Source organism: Ambystoma mexicanum, chromosome 4q (genome assembly GCF_040938575.1).
Source record: "Ambystoma mexicanum isolate Mex_15411 chromosome 4q, UKY_AmexF1_1, whole genome shotgun sequence".
Taxonomy (NCBI): domain Eukaryota; kingdom Metazoa; phylum Chordata; class Amphibia; order Caudata; family Ambystomatidae; genus Ambystoma; species Ambystoma mexicanum.
In genome coordinates this window covers 251,620,192-251,642,723 of record NC_090928.1, presented here as the reverse complement: position 1 = coordinate 251,642,723, position 22,532 = coordinate 251,620,192, and the positions used below count along the sequence as shown (strand labels likewise).

Below are 22,532 nucleotides of genomic sequence, written 5' to 3'. Positions count from 1 at the left end.
ACTGCAACCTGCAAATGGGCCTCAGTGGACCACCTGCCAAGGTTTCTGGAAGTTGCTTATGATCTTGATCTGTGATCTATGATATGGTCTGATATGATAGGTTATTTATAACGCGCTTAATACCCATGCAGCAGTGATCCCAATCATAAAAGTGAAACAGGAAAGCCCAACAGGTATAACTTATTTTCACTCTTGGTAGCGCAGTCTGAAGGCAGCCTATACCCTTCAGGAGAGGTGTGAGCGGATACAGTTGCAACACAAAAAAACAATAGTACTATGTTCCCAAAATACCTTAGTTCTTGTCTTTCAGATAACAGAGCCAGGCTTTTCAGCATCAGACCAGAAGCATGGGTGCCTTTGCGCTGGGCTCAAGTTGGAGAGAAGCAGCGATGGGCCCCAATGATGCAGTTCTGTTTGGCAGTGGTGCTGATTTGCGAGTAGAAAACGCTGGGAACATTAGGGCGTGCCAAGTGGATGGCACTGGAAGACTCCGTGACCTCTGGGCCCGGACAAGGGAATACTTGCCTTTGGTACTGTGCAGGCTCGGCTGACAACACGGCATATGGTTATGGCAAAGATGTCAAAGCTTCAGCATAGTCATTGAGCAGAACTCAGATTCAGGGGTGGTGGAGCATCGAGGTCCAGGATGATTATGATGGTGTCAATGGGGCCAGCGCTGAGCAGCTCCGCTCAGGAGGGCCATGGGCCCAAGTGGGGCCGACAGGCCAGTGGGCAGACTGCAACAGGCCTGCGAGCCATCCTGCTATTTATACAAATCTCGAGCGAGCAGGGCCTGATGGGAGGAAGGAACTGCGCTACAATCTGCTCTTCTGCTGGGCTCTGCCTGCTGGAGCTTCCCCCTACACGCGGGACAGGCAGCTCTGCAGATGCTCAGAGCTTCCGGGGGGCTGGAGGGTTGGGGCTGGGTCAGGGCCTACCTTCTCACCCTCGCTTAGCGGGGCTTCCCAGAACTGACCCAACCCCTGCCCTCTTGCATGCAACTCATACTTAGCTGGCAGGGGAGAATCTGATCTCAAGGGCAGATGTCCCAAGGTGAGGCTTACCGATTGCACATCGGATTTGCTGACCCCGGCTATGTTCCCAAATGCGGGATACACGACTGCATTATTTCTGGTGGTGGGGGACTGCGTTCGCGCTCTCCCCCTTATTTATTGGTGAAAGAAAAGGTAAAGTGTGCACTAGGCCTGCTAGGTTGCATACTTTAAGATTGTGCTCACATTGCGTTTCTTCAATTAGGTTCCCCTTTGGGTGATCGCTTTTCCACATTTTATCTGTGGAATTGAATTATGCTTCTTTCATCACCACAGAAGTAATGTGTATTACAGAGATAAGCTGCCATATGTATTGGGCACATTGCACATGCTCAGGCAGCATCAATCATGCTTTGTACAGGACAATGCTGGCCTAAATTGGGAACAGCCAGCATAGATATGTTGCTACAGGGGCATGTTTTGGGTACAACCAGCATGACAATGTGTTACATCAGTGACAGTGCTGTCTTACACTGTGGACACATTGATCATTAAAATGTGTTGTAAAATGTTCTTTTCTGCTGTTGGTGATATGGAATTTTCATGTTCCCCTTTAGAACTGATTGCAAACTTCTGGCTTTTTGGTCACCTTTTCTGCTGTAAAATGCACCATTTCAATCCCATATTTGAAAAAAATTCTTGCGGGGGGAACCCCGCCCAAACCCTTCCTAGAACCTTGTAGCTCCCTCGCTACGCTCAGTCGCCCCCACTATTTCAGAAAAATATTAACACAGACACTGAAAGAAATCACAAGCAACTAACCTTTGATCACTGCCCATGACAACAAAAGCTATATTTGGGACTGCATGGCTATCACTGCCTGTGATGTTATTGTGTCAAAGGTCACACAATATCGCTTTTTAATATACTGCTTTGGGTGAGGTTGTTGACTTTTGGCTCGCCGGCCCACTGGGTGACAAAGAATGCTTCGGCCCCACATTCAAAAAGGTTGTACAAGCCTGGCGTAAGCCATGTAATTGATTTTAGATTTTCCAATTCTCGGGCTGGCAAGAGCAAAAGGGGACAGGAATGCAGTCAAATCCACCAAGTATAGATTAAATAGGCAGGGAACCAAAATGCAACCCCTCTATTGGTTAGGATCGGCAAAGATACATTTCCTTGCAGGTCAAGCCGAATTTGAATATTGGTACAGTCATGCACGTCTAATTATTGCCAACAATCCAAATGGTAATCCCGTGTCTTAGTTTTTTCCAACAGATCGGCTGCACAGTTCCATGTCATTTCATCGCAGAATGTTTTTTCATGTTTTTAGCATGATTTCTTTTTTGAAAAAAAAACTCGAATTAAATTTTTTTAAATTCAAAACACCCATCCCTTTATTTTATATTCCTGTACACCTACACCCAATTTATATAATTATTTTAACCCCCCCAAAAATTCACTGAGATTTTTCGGCCAAAAAAAAATTCACGGTAAAAAATCCAGCAAAAAAACATCCCGCAATGAAAGGACATCGTACCGGCTGCACCTACCAGAGAAAAACTGTATCCTCTAACTCTAAGGTTCAACTAGAAAAATCTCAGCTCACGTGAATGATAACTTCGAACCCAAGAACTCCCAACTTTGAAATCTTTTGACAAAATCTGAAATACCCACAACTAACCAAATAAAAATAATTCTGAATAACTAAAAAAAAGTAGTTTAAGACGCTCTCCTGATGAGCCCATTGACGGAATAAACCAAACTTACAAAATTAACAAATGTGTAGACTGACCACTTTGGTTCACAATTTGACGATACTCATTGATATTATGAATAATGAGCAGATATAGGAATAAACATTAGTATGGCATAAACAGGATCATACCATCCACAAGAAATATATATATCTCCAAAGAAAAGGCCCTTTGGCTATATCCATTGATAATTAGTTTGTGCCAGTCTGCTCCTGTGGACTGTCAAACGCCCTAGATAAATCAATCCATGCTGCATAAATGACGACATTTTCCTGCCAATTTTATAATTTATGACGCTCATTGCTAATCCATTTAGTGTGGGTTAGAGGCCCTTCCGGAACCCAATTTGAAGCTTTGATAGGGTGCCCTTATTTTCAGCCCAATCATCCAGCTCCTTTAAAATGATGCCAGCAAATATTTTGCTCTCTGCGTCTAAAAGGGCAGTAGTTGGCTGGATGCACCCTATAGATGGGAGCAATAATTGACCAACTCCACGACTTTATGGCTCGTTTAAAAAACATTCTGAAAGTCCAAAAAGAATTCTTGTCCAAACTTCTGTATCTTTCACGAGGACTGTTAGTTAAACCATTCAGGCCGGCAGATCTGGACCTCGAAACACAATCAACCTCGCTATGTTTGGATGTCAAAATCCTGTTTCCAACCAACCTCCTTAGATAGCACCCTAAAATGCATGTCTCGTCCTTGAAATTCTTTACCAAAGTGTTGCACCCAATCATTTTCTGTAATGACATTAGATTTCAAATTACCTTGTGTATTATTCTGGTTGGCTATTAATGCCCAGCAATTAATGCAAGGCTTTAAAGAAACTGATGCAATGCTAGTGCCTGTTTTGAGCCTGCATCTTGTTCGTGGGGCCATCGGAGGAGCAGGAGCCCCCTTCGCTGCTGGAGCAGCACCCTATAGCCAGCAGTTTTCCCCCCAGCATATAGCGGTAAGCTAGTGGGCTGTACCGCATTTCAGTAGGAAGCTGCAGTGAAAGATTATTCATAGCGCGATCCGCGCAGTAATCACAGCTTCTTAGTGCACCTCAAGCCAGTAGGCTTTTATTTCCATCCCTGTGCAACTTTAATCCACAATTGGCCCGTGTGCATCTTGCCACCATCGGGCACCACGAGGATCCGACCAGTCCAAGATTGCCAATCCAACTTGCTGATGTTGTCCCTGCAGTATAGCCTCGTCCCATCTGTGAATCTGATTGGGAGAAGCACTCGACTTCTGCACCAATTGACCACCGGAGGCGGGAGCCGGCCCACTTCCTGGAAGGCCCACGGATGCAAGGCTAGTGCCCGTTTTGAGCCTGTTTTGCCGTGGCTGCCGTCTGCCAGCCCCCCTGGCTCCTGTATAGCCCATTCAAGGTAACACTACCTTCTTTTATGCAAGGTATTCCATGCTTATTCTATATCCATCTCTGCCACCATTCACATTTAGACGCCAGCATCCTCGTTAACATTGGTGATTACTACAGCAAAGTTAACTGTCTCTGCCCCATTAACTACACGCGAGCCCTCCGCTATAGTGCACACCGTGCTCCTGCCTCATCTTGTCGGCACCCGAATTAAAGCACATCACGACAAAGTCAGCCGCAGGCACGCCGTCTTTGCCTTACAACCCTGACATTAGCTGCCATGACACTCACCATGCATGATTAATATGTCATAGTATCATTCTGGGTATCACTACCGCTACATGTAGGTAGACAACTTCCCGACTGGTCATAAAGCAACGTTTGTTTATATTGCACCTCTTTCTACTTCAATATGCTCATGCCATGCTATTTCGACTGAATTGCTACCTTCCCATTCTAAGTTTGCCATTGAATTTCCATTACTCAAATACCAGATTTTAGCCTGTTGTCGCCATGCCAGATTTGTTGGTGAGCCTGCAACCCATGTGCAACCTCATAGAACACTAAGGTTGAACACAGATTTAACGCTCTGTATACAACTGTCTCATCTCAAACCTAGATGCTACCAATGCACTCTAGTCATTCTGTCTGATGTTAAATTTAGATGTCACTTATTGCCTTTAGTCATACTGCTGTACTTCAAATTTAGAGGTTACTAGTGCATTTTTGCCTTGCTGCCTGATGTTAATCCTAGATGTCACCCACTGCCCTTGGCCATACTGTCGTACTTCAAATCTAGGTGCTACTCATTGCGGCTAGCCTTTCTCTCAAACCTAGGTGCTATTGGCGTACCCTAGCTATACTGTCCCATCCTAAACTGAAGTGCTTCTCATTGCCTCATAGCTAATTCGCTTAGCCCTACCCAGGTGTTACCTTAATGGAACTCAGCCTAATTGTGTTAGCCTAACTAGGTGTCACACTAACATACATCGACCTAACCGGTGTCAACTAAGTCAATTCCCGATCACCCATCACTTTTGCTATTACCACTGAGCATGTGTACTTTATCCACAAACTTGCTCACTTGCATCTGGATCCTCATCAATACTGCATTACAGCCCAGTATGATTCCTCAGCTACCTAACATGCGATACACAACCATGCCTTGCACCAAGCCCTCATCGCCAACTATAAATGACCCCCAACCACTACAACTTACCAGTCTCCCCCGCTCTACCATCGATAGGAACCTAGGACTTAGAGCCAGATTAGCCAAAATCTATCAGCCGCTAGCCCGCTCACTGCCTACCCAGAACTCTAAAAATCATACATAGGTCCACCACTAAAAAATCCAACGTGTCCCAATACTCCAACCCCAAACCCTCACTAAGATCCCCCCCATTCCGGCTTCCCCTGAGTCAATACAGGACAAGCGCTACAGTACTACCACTAAAAACTTAACCAGCCCCAAAATAAAGGGAGCCTTGATCAACGCCAGATCGCTAGTAGCTCACACTACAGAAATTGCTGACTTGATCCTCAAAGACGACCTCGACCTCCTTGCCATTAGTGAGACCTGGCTACACCCAGCAGCAGGCCCTATTGCTCATGTTGGCAGTTCCAGATCTTAAGACAAGATCGCCCTAATTCCAGAGGAGGTGTTGCCATCATCCACAAATGCAGTCTCACCATGAGACTAGCAACACCTACCAACGTCCCATCTTGCGAAACACTTGCAGTCAAAATCCCACTTACCAACACCCAAACTCTCAACATCCACTTGATCTACCGCCCACCAGGCCCCATTGGCATTGAAGATTAAAGATATCAATACTATCCTCTCCAGCAACCTTACTAGTTCTACCCAAGTCCTCACCTTAGGTGACTTCAACATGGGATACAATGATCCCGAAGACCATTCCGCCAGCACCATAGTCACACTCTCGGAACTAGGTTTCGCCCAAAGAAGCATGGCACCCACACATTCCAAAGGCAGAACACTCGACTGGGTAGCCAATTACAACTGCCTAGCGAACATTACAAATATCTCACCTCTAGCCTGGACTGACCACTACCTGGTTTCATTCCTCGTCTGACATACCACCACCCCCACCCATTATCAGGGCCCCACCCACTCTCACAAGAAAGAAGAATATGACAGTCGAAAGACTCATCCCGAACCTACTCCCTACACTCAACTCACTCCCAGACAACCTGGACCCAGAGACCCTGGTTGATGAATACAATAAGATCATGGCCACTTCGTTGGACCCAATTGCCCCCCCTTAAACTGAGACCAAGCAAACCGAACACAACTAAACAAATGGTACACTCGATTCCTTAAAAATTTAAGGCAGCAAAAGAGGAACTGTGAGGCCGCTTGGAAAAAATCCCCCTCAGTCGCGAATAAACGCAAACTCTCCAAACTAGCCACTCTAGCCAGGTAGATTTCTTTTTTGCAAACAAACCTCTTGACTCTCGCATATCCAAAGCAAAATCAAACATGAAGGAACTCTTCTCCATCCTTAAAGAAGTCGAAACCCCCATAGTACCTCCTTACACCTGTACTAAAGACAAAAACTGGTGTTCAGAAATCCAAAGCGCCATAGCTAACAAAATTGCGACCCTCCAAAGTAAAATCTCCCGTAAAAAAGCGTCCCTCAATGACTTCCCTCAAAAACACCAGATACACCTACGCTCACAGATCTCCCTCGCTTTAACTTCTCTAAAGTCACGATTCTCGAAGTAGAAAAAAATCATCTTATCTCTGAAACCCTCCAACTGTCAGGGAGACCTGTGTCCGGCACAAATCAAAGATGCCGCCCGCGACCTCTCCCCATTCATCACAAAGCTGATTCATGCCTCCTTCGCATCTGGCTCCATCCCCACCAATCTGAAACAATCCTGGGTACTTCCACTATTAAAAATACCCACACTTGACCCAGCCATGCCCACAAATTACAGACCCATAACAACCGTTCCTTCCTACTAAAAATCCTGGACAAAGTTGCTTATGTACAAATACAGAAGTACTTGGAAGAACACCACTTATTAGGTTCAAGACAATCAGGGTTCTGCCCTCAACATGGAACTGAAACCGCTCATCTACTTGAAAGCTCAGATCGATACGCTCAGAGACAATGGCCACGTTGCCCTACTCCTCCATGATCTGTCTGCAGCTTTCAACCTGGTCAATCACTCTGTCCTATGCTCACACCTCCACAGATCAGCCCACTTCTCGGCCGAGGCCATCACCTGGATTACCTCTTCTCAACGGCAGAACCATGAGGGTCGTCTCACCTACTGCGGCAGCAGACCCCATACCCATCACTTGTGGCGTTCCACAAGGCTCCTGTGTCTCCCCCACATTATACAACATATTTACCAAGCCCCTTTTCGATGATTTGGATCATCTCGGTATCACCTACACAAACTATGCAGATGATACCCAGATCCTCCTTCCGCTTTCTGGAGATTATGGAAAGGATTTGGCCTTGTTAAATGGGGTGTATATCATCCAGGCATGGATGGCCACACATGGATTATGCCTGAATGATGATAAAACAACTCATCATCCTAGGCTCCACATCCAGCTTAAAGAAACTTGGCCCTGCCTACAATTCCTTTATGATCGATAGTAACATCAAGGTTGGACAAGGTGAAAACTTTAGGCTTTTACCTGGACTCTACTTTCTCCTTTAGAAGACAGATGAGCTCCTTAGCTTCTTCCACGGCATATACGTGTAAATTAATCCGCACAGCTAAACCATTTCTGACACTAGCTGCCTTACCCTCGCCAGAGCCCTTATACTGTCCCGCCTAGACTATTGTAACGCCCTCTATCTGGGAATTTCCAAGGCTACCACCAGCAAATAAAAAATTCTCCAGAATAATGCCCTCAAAGCGGCTTTAGGCATCTCCAGAAGAGAGCACATCTCAGGACTTAGCGAACAGAACAATTGGATCTCCATCAACGACCAAAATTGTTAAAAACCGCATCGCTCACAAATCCCTCAATAACGCTTCCCCTACCTACCTGAAACAGATTCCACAGACAACCTTCCCTGAGACCCACCAGAACTGCCTACAAAGATTGCCTCTGTCCCTCACTTTAAATGTGCCACCATAGGGGGCAACAGTTTCCCAGTGAAAGCAGCCAAGCTGTGGAACTCCCTACCGCCAAATCTCAGAGAGGACCTGCCTTACCAGAACTTCCGTTCCAAGGTAGTTTCTTGGCTGAAAACGTAAGCCGGCAAAGTCACTTCAAGCGCCAGTGTCCCCCTGTCGTGCCACTCGCACACATTGTAATCTTGTGCGCTCACTTGTCTATATGTATATTATATCTACGTAACTCATTGTTGATATGCATGTATTTTTGGTGTACCATTCTGTCTCTGTATAGTCTACGACTACTGTAACCAAGCTTCGCATTTTCTTGTAAAGGCTGCACCCGATACCTTCGGGTACACTCGCGCATTACAAATAACAAACGTCTTGCATTACGCATCAACTGTCTGTCCCTCAGTGGTCTTGTGATACTCATTAGACAAATCCCTCTTTTTGGTGAAGGATACAATCTGTAAAGCCACAATGTTTCAGGGCACGCATTGCTTTGTTGAAAGCTTTTTGCAGATTGGTCTCTACGTCAAATTTGTGGCGATGTGGACTGGACCTAAAACGCATCCCAGGTTTTGGGCAATCTAGGTTCCACAAAATTCCACAAAGATCCCCGGGGAAGTCAACCTCTCCATATTAACTTTAGTCGCCATGTATAACCTCATCCAATTTCGCATTTAGCGTCACGCCTTGTTGGGTAAAATCGAGCAACTCAATCCCCTTTTATATTTGCCATGATTTTATGGGGAAATATATTTTTAGGTCTGTTCTCCAATTGCGAAAGTGGCCTGAAATGAACAAGTGCTTAGCTCTACAACATTGAGCCTCTAACACCGATGGAATAACGCGGATGAAACCACCAGGCAATCTATAATTGGCCTTGCCCCTGGTCCATGTTGCTGCCGGTTCCAGGTTCCCTTCTGTGTTCCCATTCACAATCTGCAGATTATAGTCCTGAAATAATCGGTTCCATCTCTCTCCATTGAGCCTCTCCACAGAGTTCTCACTCAAAGTATTGAAACTAGGAAAAAAAATGTCTCCCGCTACCAACAAGAGATCCAGAAACCTGTTCACATCCAAAAGCAAGGTGGACAAATCCTCCAAGAATATGGTGAAATCTGTATTGGCAGGATTCCAATACAGATTGATCACGACTAAGCCATTGCTTGTGTTGCTCTTTCAGACCAATCCTAACTGCAAGGATACCTGGGAGTTATGGGCCAATGCTCAGTCCTAAACCCAAAGGCGTTATGGATCGCTGTTAAAAGGCCTCCCACAATTTGGTCAGACGGCACATTGCTCAAAAATACTAAAACCATCTAGCATACTTTTCATGAGCTAAGTTTCCTGAAAAAGCACGAAATCATGGCAAAGATAGATAAGCCTACTTGTTTGTACATCCCTAAAGGAGCGTCGACCACATGTATTCCAACTGGTTTATTTTGTTACTTTATTTTTTTCTTCCAACACTTTTCTATGTGCTGGGCCAACCAATCTATTTTTCTTACTGTGTTTAGTTTGGCTTCATTTGTTAGTTCACCTTGAAGGAAAGGCTGAGCTAACGAATGTGTGCAGCATATGCTGTGTGTAGTGTTGTGTATTACTAACATGGGTACTAACATTCAGCATTAGGCACAATAAAAAGGGGTGGCTTTGGTTGCCAGCTGCTAGTATAGGGGTGAATTATGCAGGCTAGGTTTGTAGGCCACAGACCCTGTGTGTGCAAACAATGCAGCAGGTGCTCTGCATCACCAGTTTCAGAAAAATAATGCAATGGAAAGCTGAACCGTGTGCTCGCAAGGCAGTGCATGCTGACGATAGAGAAAGGGCATTGAGAATAAAGCATTGTGTGGCACAGGAAGAGAGAAGGGAGATATAACATTGAGGGGAAGCGTTCCGAATGCTGTCCAAAAGGTTGTTCAGGCCTGGGCTGGAAAATTGCAAAAGAGAAAACAGAAGGTGCTCGAAAGTCCAGGCACATGATGAAAATGGAAGGGACTTCGCGAAAGGGGCTGGAAATTATGAGCGCGGTAACAAGTGACATCACAGGAAAGGAGGGAAAACATGTAAAAATCCATATGCACCATATGAATGTAGGCTGGATTGTGTAAAAGTGCTTAAGAGTGGGGGGGGGAGAAGAGGCAGGGAGTGGGGTGCTTCCTGGTCCTGTGGGTGTTTAAATGGGTGTGCCAGCTTGCTGTGGAGAGGGAGGAGTCGACTGGGCTAAGAGGAAGGAGGGGCAACACTACATAGCTGTGTTTCTGGAGACTGGCGTAGTTGCTGAAGGGAGTCCTTGGAAGGCTGCGTCGAGTCGGGGGCAGTGCTGGCTGATCGTACTTGGCAGGAGAATAAAAGAAAAAGGCCACCCCGACAAGTCAAGTGTGAGCCGAAAAAGCAAGTGAGAATATAAATAGGGCAATCATCAACTAATTCGGGTGCCTGTCGTGGCGTTTGTGGCCATTATTTTAGTTAATTTGTGTAAAGTGGGTAGGATTTTATACCCAAGGGGCAGATTGGAGCATGAAAGTAGGGAAGTCACAGCAGTTGCATTTTAGAAATAGCTAGCCCCAGCACTGCAACTGGAAATTGAGAGATTGTTGATTTAGCTGCTCTCGTCTTCTACAGAAGTGTCTCAAGTGGATTCTATCCCCAATTTGGCTATTTTTCAAATACATTTATCCAGTCCACCAGATTTCGCAGTATCTAATTTTAGATTCTTACATTTGTTTTGAAAATCTGAATGATTTTGTTTTCTAGTGCTTGATATAAGGAGCAAACATCAGCTGATGGGCCACAACCAGTTAAATATTGAAATTATGTGAACCAAAGTTAAAAACCACACACATTACAAAGATCTATTCATAAAATCCTAGGTTTCGATGTCAAACAAATGCAAATAGGTTTCTATTTATATGTTACAGAATATCAAGGTTCTGGTTGACAGTTGCAGAAATGGACCGAAGAATTTCATAAGGATGGGTCTAACAGCCAAACAAGGGACTATATGCCTTTCCAATCTGAAGAGTTATCAATGTCTCAAACAGAAGAGAAATGGAAAAATCTCAAGCTTCCGAAAATTATACTGATACTATATTTTTGTTCTCCATAGACTTCCCTTTCGTTCTTGACATTGTTTTCAGCATAGAATAACCTGTATGTGGTGCGAAACACATCAGCTTATCTATTGAAAAATATTTCCACATTAAATGCCTGATCTGACGCTTATGGTAAAGATCTACAAGAAAAGTGTGAAAGGATAGATCACAAATGGAAACTAAGTGGCATTTTACAGAGCATTTTTAATTAAGACTTCTTACTAATGCCATCTACGAGAATCAATGAGGAATGACTGCTTACTAAAGAACTTCAATCTGAAGACATCGGTTCTTGGGCCTTGCCAAATTGAAACTAGCATGAGGTAGAGAGGATAATACTAGCAAGATGTTAAAAGGACCTTCAGTTTAACGGTGATCAAAGAAGGATTGGACGCTGAACAAATTTACAAAAAAGCATCTTTCTGTTGAATGTCTAGGACTGCACAGCCAACAGTATTTTCATACCTAAAGTACCACAGTTCCAAGATCGAGGGACCAGAACACATTGAAGGATAGTCCCACTTGTGTTGGAGATATATATATATATATATATAGGATACATTACTCACCGTAATCGTATTTCTGATGCTTGTATCTGCTTAGATTCACATGCTGTGCATAGGCCGACATCTAGTGGAAGCTGCGGAGTATTACAGTTTGTTTTTCGAAAGTCGAAAATGGGCGTCGACACAGGCGTGCCAGTAATACTATCCCTAGTGTGACATCCACTGTACCCAAGATCCCTCACGCGTGTAGGATCCTCAGATTGTATTTTTTCTGACATGAGGAAGCATGAGGAGTAGCGTGAGTACAGATAATCCAAGCAGATAGACAGAAAGGTAAGACTACAAGTAATCATGCGCCTTCTCTCGGAGGGGAGGAAGGGTGGGTCGCATGTGAATCTAAGCAGATACAAGCATCAGAAATACGATTACGGTGAGTAATGTATCCCTTCTGAGGCTTGTGGAATCTGCTTAGATCACATGCTGTGCATAGATTAGCGAGCAGTACCAGAAGAAGGAGGTGGGATGTGAGAAGGGTCATGAGCAAACAGGTGTCTTAGAACCGCTTGTCCCACTTGTGTATCTGTCTTTGAATGAGTGTCAATGCAGTAATGCTGAGTAAAAGTGTGAATAGAGCTCCAAGTAGCTGCTTTGCAAATGGTGTCGAGGGGAACATTTGCAATGAAAGCCAGAGTGGCACCAATGCCTCTAGTAGAGTGGGCCCTTGGCGTAAAAGGCAGAGTCTTTTCAGAAAGAGAGTAACACAGCTGTATACAGTTGATAATCCACTTCGAGATAGCGCCCTTAGAGACGCGATCCCCCTCTCTGCCTGTAGCTACGGAGACAAACAGTTGATCTGTTTTCCTTAGCGGTCTGGTTTTATTTACATAGTATAGGACCGCCCTACGCACATCTAGGGTGTGTAGTTTCACCTCAGCCGAGCTTTGCGGGTTTTGGAAGAAAGCCGGAAGCTCGATGGACTGGTTTACATGGAACTTGGATATGAATTTAGGTGAGAACCTAAGGCGTAAAACCAGTTTGTCCTTGTGGATAGTAAAGAAAGGATCCTGCACTGACAGAGCCTGAATTTCACTGACCCTTCTTATGGAGGTAATGGCTACTAAGAAGGCCGTTTTATAAGTCAGGTGTTTGAGACTACTTTTATGCATGGGTTCGAATGGGGGTCCCATGAGCTTAGCTAGCACCACGTTGAGGTCCCATCCTGGCGGTGGGTTCGAAATAGGAGGGTGAAGTCTCTTTACTCCTTCCATGAAGGCTTTAACCACTGGTACTTTCCACCACGAGACCTTGTTATGGGATGTGGTGTAAGCCGAGAGGGCTGCCAGGTGTACTTTCAGCGAGTTAAAAACCAACCCTGCATCCAGCAGGTGGAGCATGTATGTCACAACGTTGGAAGGAGTGCAATCAACCAGGTTGATTTGTTTATTCTGGCACCAGATAACGAATCTTTTCCACTTATCAAAGTAACAGTGCCTTGTATTTGGTTTCCTGGACTCCTTTAGAATGTCCATACACCTCTGTGGTAATTTGAGATGTCCAAACTCTATGACTTCAGGAGCCATGCTGCTAGGTTCATAGAGTTGGGTTCCTGATGCACTGTTTGACCCTGTTGCTGGGACAGTAGGTTGTACCAGGCTGGGAGTCTGATGGGCTCGCACACCGCCATCCTGCGTAGGTGTGGAAACCATGGTTGTCTCGCCCACATGGGAGCAACTAGGATGAGCGTCATCGATTCCTTGTTCATCTTGTACACCACCTTCCTGATGAGAGGAGTTGGTGGAAAAGCGTACGCAAACATCCCTGACCAGTTCATCCACAGGGCATTCCCTTGGGAGTCCGGCTGGGGGAACCTGGATGCAAATCCTGGGCATTGTTTGTTTTTGCTTGTGGCGAATAGGTCTATAGTGGGGAAACCCCACTGAGAGAAGAGATCTTCTACTACGTCTCTGTGAAGGACCCATTCGTGTTCTTTTGGGAGGGAGTCTCTGCTTAGAGCATCCGCTAGGGAATTGAGCTCCCCTGGAACATGTTGTGATGACAGGAAGATGTTCCGTCTGAGTGCCCATATCCATATTTTCTGGGCAAGCTTGGACAGATTTGGCGAACGAGTACCCCCTTGCTTGTTCAGATAGAACATGGCTGTCGTGCTGTCCGTTTTGATCTGCACCGACAAGTTCAGTAGATGGGGCTCGAACGTCTTTAGCGCTCGGAATACTGCCAGAAGCTCTAGCAGATTGATGTGGTTCTTGGCTACTGAGTGAGACCAGAGACCCTGAGCTGTGTGGTGGAGAAGGTGAGCTCCCCACCCAGTCAGGCATGCATCTGTAGTCACCACGGCTTGTACTTCGGGATCGTAAAAGGGTTTCCCCTTTGCGAGATTCTCTCTTGTCCACCAGTGTAGGCTCTGTACGAGTGTTGGCGAAACGACCACTAGATCGTCCCAATGACCACTTGCCTGAGACCACTGTTTCGCCAACCATTCCTGCATGGGACGCATGCGCAGACGCGCGTGGGGGACCAGGTAAATGCATGACGCCATCATGCCCAGTAACCGCATAGCTTTGCGTACTGTTATCTGTTGACCTGACTGATAATGCGGAATTTGCAGAAGTATATTCCGAATTCTCTCTTCCGAAGGGAAGGTCAATCCTTTCTGAGTATCTAGGATAGCTCCTAGAAACTGTTTTGAGGTGCTTGGCACCAGACTTGACTTTTTCTCGTTGATAGAGAAGCCTAATTCGTGGAGGAGGTCGATAGTCCTCTGAATGTTTGACCTGCAAATTCCTGGGGTTTCCCCCGTTATGAGCCAGTCGTCCAGATAAGGGTACACCGGGATTGCCTCCCTGCGTAGGTGTGCAGCCGCCACCGCCAGTACCTTGGTGAATACCCTTGGTGCTGAAGCTATCCCGAAAGGCAGTACCTTGAATTGGTAGTGGCGACTTTCGACCTTGAAGCGCAAGTACTTTCTGTGCGCTGGGAGCATGGAAATATGAAAATAAGCATCTTTCATATCCAAGGTTGCCATGTAATCCCCCTTTTTTAGGAGGGGGATTACCTCTTGTAGCGTGGTCATACAGAATTTTTGGGGCTTGACATACTTGTTGGCAGGCCGTAAGTCCAATACTGGGCGCATTGTCAAATCTTTCTTTGGCACAAGGAAGTAAGTTGAATAGATACCCTTGTTTACCTGGTGTCCTGGGACGAGTTCTATCGCGTCCTTTTCTAGCAGAATGGCGATCTCCTCGAGAAGGATCCTTTGATGCTCTAGGGAGTGCACTCTTTGTCGTGGAGGATGGTTCCGGGGACGCTGCAGTAGTTCTATACAATATCCCGCGGATACTGTTGACAGCACCCATCTGTCTGAGGTGATCCCTTCCCAAGCTTGGGTGAAGGTGGAAATGCGTCCCCCTACTGGGGTTGCGTGACAAGGGACCCTGAACTGAGCGTCACTGTTTTGGTGGAGGCGTGCCACCTCCCTTGTTGGGGCTGCCTCTGCCTCTTCCACGACCTCTCTTGTTACCCCTGCCGTAACTCTGGGTAGACTGCTGGTTGTTATTCCATTGTGTACCCTGTCCCTGGGCATAGTTGCCTCTTTGTGAATTTTGGCCGCGTGTGCGACGAAAATTACTGTTCCCCCTCTGGTTAGGGGGTTTGTTGGTAAGCTGGCCAAGGGATTTGAGAGTCTCATATTCATCTTTGGCATTTTTAAGTGCGTCTTCGACCGCTTTCCCAAACAATAGGTCGGGTTCCACTGGCTTGTCTATTAAAGAAGCCTGGGTTTCTGTCTTGAATCCCGACTGCCGTAACCACGCATGTCTCTTGATAACAGTACCTTCTGCTATCAATCTCCCTGCGTTGTCAGCGGCGTCGAAAGTTGCTTTTAAAATGCAACCAGACACGGCTCTCCCCTCTGCCGAGATCCGAGCCAGCTGGCCCTTTAACGGTTCTGGAGCAGAGGCAATGAGCGCCGCGACTTCTTCCCATTGATGGCAATTGTAACTAGCCAACAGGGTGGTGGAATTCGCAATCCTTGCTTGGTAGGCGGACGTTGAGGCTACCTTCCTGCCAAACCCGTAAAGTTTTTTGCTCTCCTTGTCGGGAGGAGCTTCTGATGAAGATAAGGGCGTGCCAGCCCTTTTTCTAGTGTTGGTAACCACTAGGGAATCTGGTTTAAGATGTCCCCTTATATACAGAGGGTCAGACTGGGCTGCCCGGAAAATCTTTTTAATTCTGGGGTTGACAGCTCTGGTGAGGTTAGGATTCACCAGGGAAGGATCTATTCTTCGTTGGATGGATTTGAGGATAGGGATGGTCTGAGCGACCGGTCTCCTTTCTCCTACAAACTCCTCCGCGAAGTCCCTTTCCTCCTGTACACCGTGGGTGTCGATGTGGAAATGTTCCGCTGCTCGAGCGAGAACCTCGTTAAGGAGGGGCTGGTTATCGACTGGAGAGTCGGTAACTGGGGCTTCGCTTTGTACTGGGGAATCTACTCTGTAAATTTCCTGCTCATTTTCTCCCTCCTCCAGGTCCTCATCCTCAGCGTAGTAATCTGTCCCGGTTTGTTCTTCCATAATTTCAAACTCCTGGTCCTCTTCAGGGAAAACTTGTCCCTGGTAACTGGGGAGTGGAGTAGAATATGGAGTGGAGTAAGGCTGAACCTCAAATGGTTCAGGTCTTTCGAACCGGGGCTTTTTACTTAGCGGGATAGGATCGGAGGAGCCTGAGGGTGTGGCCCCTTGAGGGTTATATGAAAGAAAATGTTCTGGGTTCTTATCATAAAAATCAGCCAAGGAAGACATCCTAGACATAACCCTGTCTATGTCTTCACTGGACCATTCCCTGGAACAGGGTATTACTTTAGTAGGTGAAGATTTATGGGACTTTTCAAGGGTAGACTTGTGTTTGCTTGTCTGCCTAGGGTGAGAGGATGGCTTTACAGGAGTGGAGGGCTGTGCCTTCCGCTGTTTCCCCCCCTCCCCGTGCGTGGAAAAATGTTTTCCCTGTCCCTTGGGGGCCCCAGAGACTTTCGACGCCTGGCGCCGAGGGTCTGGAGAGGTATCTGTGTGCTTTCGTGGGGCCTCACTGGTGTTAACCGCGGTCTCGGTATCTTGGAGCGCGGCCTGGGGGTGGAAGTCGTCTTCGTCTCCCGACGATCGAACTTCCGTTAATATGTGTAGCGAGGCACTCTTGGCAAGAGTGGATGATTGCCTTGCGTCGTGAGGTGATCTCGATCGAGAGCGCCCAGAGGACACCGAGTCGGACCGTTCTTTTTGTGCCTCTTTCCGGGAAGTCGACGTCGTCGAGGTCCGGTTGGTCTTAGTGTGTTTAGTGTGTGTTAGGTGTGTAGCGCTTGCGTCGCCGGGGGTCTTCCCCATAGCCGCCCTGCCGGACGACCTTCCGAGGTCGGGGACCTGCGCTCGCCGGCTGTCTTTCGACGCCGTAATGCCCTCGCCGTCCGAAAGTACGGCGTCGCTGCCATCGCTGAAGGCGCCCTCCGCTGCCATGGCCTCCTGCCTGGCGTGGTGGGCCCAACGCTTTGTCGAACGGTCCTTAAGTGTTTTAGGTTTAAACCTACTACACGCTCTGCAGTTCGCTTCGGGGTGATCCCTCGGCAAGCAGAGATTGCACGTGGCGTGCCTGTCGACCCAAGGGTATTTGCGATTGCACTTGGGGCAGAATTGAAAAGGGGTACCCTCCATACGCACCTTAAGGCAGCGGGCTGCTAAGTGTAGGAATATATAAAATGTAACTATATATCAAAAGTGAAGAGTATGTACCACCCCCCACTCTCCCTACTTGTAAGGGCCGAGGCCAGCGGCCTACTAGGCCCGGGCCGAGGCCAGCGGCCTTCCGAGGCCCAGATCCGTCGTGCAGCAGTCGACGGTTGATGACTTCTCCAGCCGTCGTCGAGGTTGAGGGTCGACGTTGGGGTGGGGAAGGGAATGAATAAGAATTATAATTATAATAACAGCAAAAGTATGGCTAAGGCCAGGGAACTCCGCAAGATGCTTCCGACCAGTATGGCGGAAAAAAACAATCTGAGGATCCTACACGCGTGAGGGATCTTGGGTACAGTGGACGTCACACTAGGGATAGTATTACTGGCACGCCTGTGTCGACGCCCATTTTCGACTTTCGAAAAACAAACTGTAATACTCCGCAGCTTCCACTAGATGTCGGCCTATGCACAGCATGTGATCTAAGCAGATTCCACAAGCCTCAGAAATATATATATATATATATATATATATATATATATATATAAACCTAACCCAAATGGATGCAACTTCCACAGCAAAGAGGCAGTCATGGGCTTACATTACAATAGGACACAGCAGAAATTGGGAAGTACTTTCGACCGAAAAAAAAAAAAGGCACCCACCCAACGCCATCCCACCCATGTTGTAACCTGTTAGCAAACTAGCACGAAATAGGAGATCTATAGATAGTGACAAGATGGTCAACTTGTGAAGTGCAATGGTCTGCAAAGATTTCAACCGGAGGGAACAACAAACAATAAGTGCATAGTAAAAAAAAAAAGCTCATTTGAAATTGATAAGGACTTGCAGGTCGAGTATCTTAGTTTATATACTCCACTTAAGAAATTAACTCTACTCATTAACTGGCTAGCAGAATATTAATTGAAAAAACAAGGAGATCAACATTTAGAGCAATGTTAAAGAGCTTTTTCAACCCATGCCCCCCCCGCTGCCCGTCGCAATACACCTTGAAACAATTTCATGCAGACCTCGGAGTACAAGACACCCTGGCCCACATCTCATTCGGCAAAATTAGGATTAAAGTACTTTGGGTGACAGGCTTAGAGTTGACGGCTTGTTGGTTTGAGTCAAGGTAAGTCTAGGATTTGCATTTTGGTTAGGATAAAGGATCCCATACACAAAGAACAATCGGCCAAGGCCCAATTTATGGTTAAAGCGCAAGTTAGTGTTTGAACTGCTTAAACAAAAGAGGAACTAAATAGAACAGTATGTTAGCAGAAAGAATATGGTTTGCTGCAAAGCGATGCACAATTGTATTATGAGCAACAGTGCATATCTATTTCAAGAGTCAATAATTTGTACCCCCAATGATCAGACCGTTACCAGTGATCAGACCCATATTGCTAAACATTGGCAGATGTGTGCAGAAGGGAGGTATAGGCTTCTTCCCATCTACTATTGGTTCAATAAACTCCTAAAAAGTGATAACTTGGCCCATTCATGAATATAAATCGGGGGTCAGTAATGTGAGGCAGACAACCGTTTGATTTATCAACATATGCCATTTTTTTATTCCAGTAAATGTGGTAAAAATGCCACTCCCCCTACTCTGCTGAGGATTTACCTGCCGAACCAAAGCTAAGAGGAAGCCATAACTGGCCCTCACACTAAAATACACAAGGAAAATATATGGCAATACAATTTAACATACATAGTTTCTGAATAACCAAACGTCCTGGGTGATTTCCCTTTCCCAGATTCAAGGTCAGTCCGATTGGTGTTCAACAGAAGAAAGAAATGTCTCAAATCAGTCCTTGAGAATGTGAAGACAATGTAAAGGTTTGTGAACCAAAGTTCCAATAATCGCAAATCTCTTCCCCTTGGTGAAATATAAACTTTCCACTACCACCAAATGGCACCAATGGTAATCCCAACCCCAATGCTTTCGTCACCTCGTCAGACTTGCCACAGTTCAAAAAGATATGCAATATCCACAACTGTCAGTAATATACAGTTCTTGGTTAGCAGTATTTTTGTTGGTTACAGTTTTAGACTTCAAATGGCATATTTGGCAATGGCATATTTGGCAGGATGACTGGTTATTGCTGCTACTTCATTCACTGTGAGAACAGTCACCCATGTCTCAATACTCTAATTAATTTGGGCTACTACAATGTTTCATCTACTGAAACTTCAATATACCAGCACAGCTTGTGATTTGTACTTCTAGACAGTCCGACAAGTACTTCAACTTTAAGTTCAAGTAGGCAAGGCACTTCCTCTGAATAACGAGGGGCAGCCTCTGTCGCTCGTCTGTCACCCACAGCAACCTGGGGTTTCCTTTAAGACACTGCTCTTCCTCAGTCTCTGGCACTAAAGGTTGTGTCAACTTCAAAATAGTCTTTACAAGCAGCCAGTTTTCTTTCCTCCAACCTTACTTGCACATTTCTCCCAGTTATCTGCCCAAGTCATTACCCAGAAGCCTTGGTGCCACTCCGCTTCAGGTAATGTTTGCACGCCTGCATTTTAGGCCAATAAACTTATCACAGTACAATTATTGAAACCAACCTTTCTCAAAGTTCAAAAGCAATTTATTAATATGGTGAAGACTCGTGGGCAATGATTGTCCTCAATAGTTTATGCACTTTAATTTCTTAGAAATCAAAAAGTTATGCCGTGTTAAAGTAAAGACTACATTTCAGGCTTCCCTTAGAAATCACAAATAGGAACACGCGACCACGTTTTAACATAGTTCAGCATTTGAAGACTTATTGAATTGTATCCTCGTAGGAAAGTGACAGATAAAGTTCAGTCCTCCTTTGGGAATCACAATTAGGTATATGTGACCAATCCTTGACAGTTGTTACAGGTTTCAATAATTGGATTATCAAGGTTAGGTATTTGGTAATGGTCTTCACAGCGTTCCCTCTCCTTAATCAGGGACACGCAACCACTCCTTCAAGCAGTAGCAGTCTTCTAAAGTATGAACAATGGGACTAAACAATATCAGCTTCACACAAGTATAAGACCTTTCACATTATACTCAAGTGCAACATTTCCATTGTTCAGGTATTTCGTATCAACATACCACTTCTACTCGCTTCTACTCTTATGTGAGTTAACAGGGAGCTGGACACTTAGCAATGCTCGTGCAAGGTATTAGAACGCTGTGCTTCATTCACTGGCTTCTTTGACACTTCCTCAGCGGGTCACACTGCTTTCCTGACTTTTGCCACAACTTCTACAGGTTTTGGCTTTTTGGGGCCCACACCCCTCCTCTGCAAAGGTGTCTCCGGGCTGGGCACACATTTCTGGAGCCCCTCTCGCTCCCAAGACCCACAGCTTGACAAGTGCTCCTTGTCTCAGCCTCCAGCACGTTCTCTGCAGAGCAATCAGGCTCAAACGGGGAAAGGCAGCTCTCCAGCACACCATCAGCTGTGCAACCTCTGCAATTCAGAATGGGGGTGGGGAACAGGACCCTTTCAGAACAAGCAGGTGAAATCTGTCTCCAAGTTAGTCTCTCTCTTGTTTTCCCACTTCTGCTTGGTGTGCCAGCCTCGTACCTTTTTTTGGTCTGCTTATACTGGTACAGCTTGCATTCCAGTCACAGTTCCAGCTCCTCCTCCCCCTTCCAATTGCCTGCACCTGAGGGGTCCTTTTATGCCTCCCAGGTTCGAGATGTTAAGCTTAATTGCCCCAACTACTGCAAATGCATGCCTCTTCTGCCCTCTTCCCAATACTTCTGGGATTATGGTATGTGTAGTCCCCTTCAATAAAAGGTGTTTCTTTCAACAATCGAGTTATTTTTAAAGGTTAAACTCATTAAAAGATGTACTGTTAGAACTGGTTGTTAGAGAAAGACATTGATTTAAGGCAATCTAGATCCTTTTGCATCATACCCAAGGGAGTAAACAATATATTTATTCTTAAAGGACCCGTTAACAAGATTTGCTCAGATTTAACAGCTTGTACCCCTGGTCATCAATCACATGAGAGTCAGGGACACGAATGGCAATAGGCCATTATCTGTTTTGGCAACCCAGAAAGGCACTTACTTTCAGAGGACAAATACTGTGTCTCATACCATGGGATTGCCTCACCACCCTGGGCTCCGTCTCTTCCAAGGTGATCCTGACGCAGTACACTCACAAGGTTAGGATCAGGCTGTCTCTGCCTTTCCCTGACCACCCGGGAGGAGATTTTAGGCAGGGTTTCAGTGAGGGATCTGTAGGATTCTTCACAATAGAATGAGCAAATCGTCCGCCAAACCAATAATACTTGAAAGGCAGCAATTTGCTCATCTATTTTGAGAATCAACATTGACCAACACGTCTACCCCACCCCAAAAGGGGGTCTGGGTGCACAGCCAAGGAAACTACAGGCACTGAGCTCCAATGCAGCCACGTCCTCCTTGCCAGCCCCCCGAACTTCCCATCTGTCAGGAACGTACAGAGATCTATTTAAAAAACCACAGATCTGAAGTCTGCGTCAATTTTACATTGTTAACATTTCTTCAGATTGGTTTATAGTCCCTCTGAAACAGTACTTCCAATGGGAGCACAGCTACTCTGCACTCTGGGTCATCGCTCCCTACAAGCAACCTGTAGTGGCCGGTTCAGAGTTTGCTGCAGACGCGGTTGAGCTTGGACCCTAGGAAGCTGAAATTGCCAGGGTCTCACTAAGTCCGACTGCTGTCGGTGGTTGTGTCCAGAAAGCCTTACCTCACAGTGGACACATTCGCCCACACTGCCAAGGCCCCATCCTGTGCTTTCGCCTCTACCAGCTCTGTGCACAACCATCAGAAGGTCATTAAACCACTATTAAGGACAATCTTATTTTCAAGTCCCTCACAGTGCTCATCCTCAACAATGGAGCTTGGGCTACCAAACCAGTCATATGAGTTCATACTTATGCAATCCAAATAAATCAATAGAGGACCATTTCTCGGACTAAGTATCATTG

General features: G+C 46.0%; 1 protein-coding gene and 1 non-coding gene across 4 annotated transcripts in view; one reads left to right on the top strand and one right to left on the bottom strand.

The window, feature by feature from the left end:
• Positions 1-22,532, bottom strand: part of ATL2 (atlastin GTPase 2) — an 822,570-nt gene that overhangs the window by 544,421 nt on the left and 255,617 nt on the right. The gene's annotated exons all lie outside the window — the stretch shown is intronic.
• Positions 1,005-1,166, top strand: LOC138468581 (U1 spliceosomal RNA). Its single transcript, XR_011268346.1, has one exon. It is a non-coding gene; the product is annotated as a U1 spliceosomal RNA (small nuclear RNA).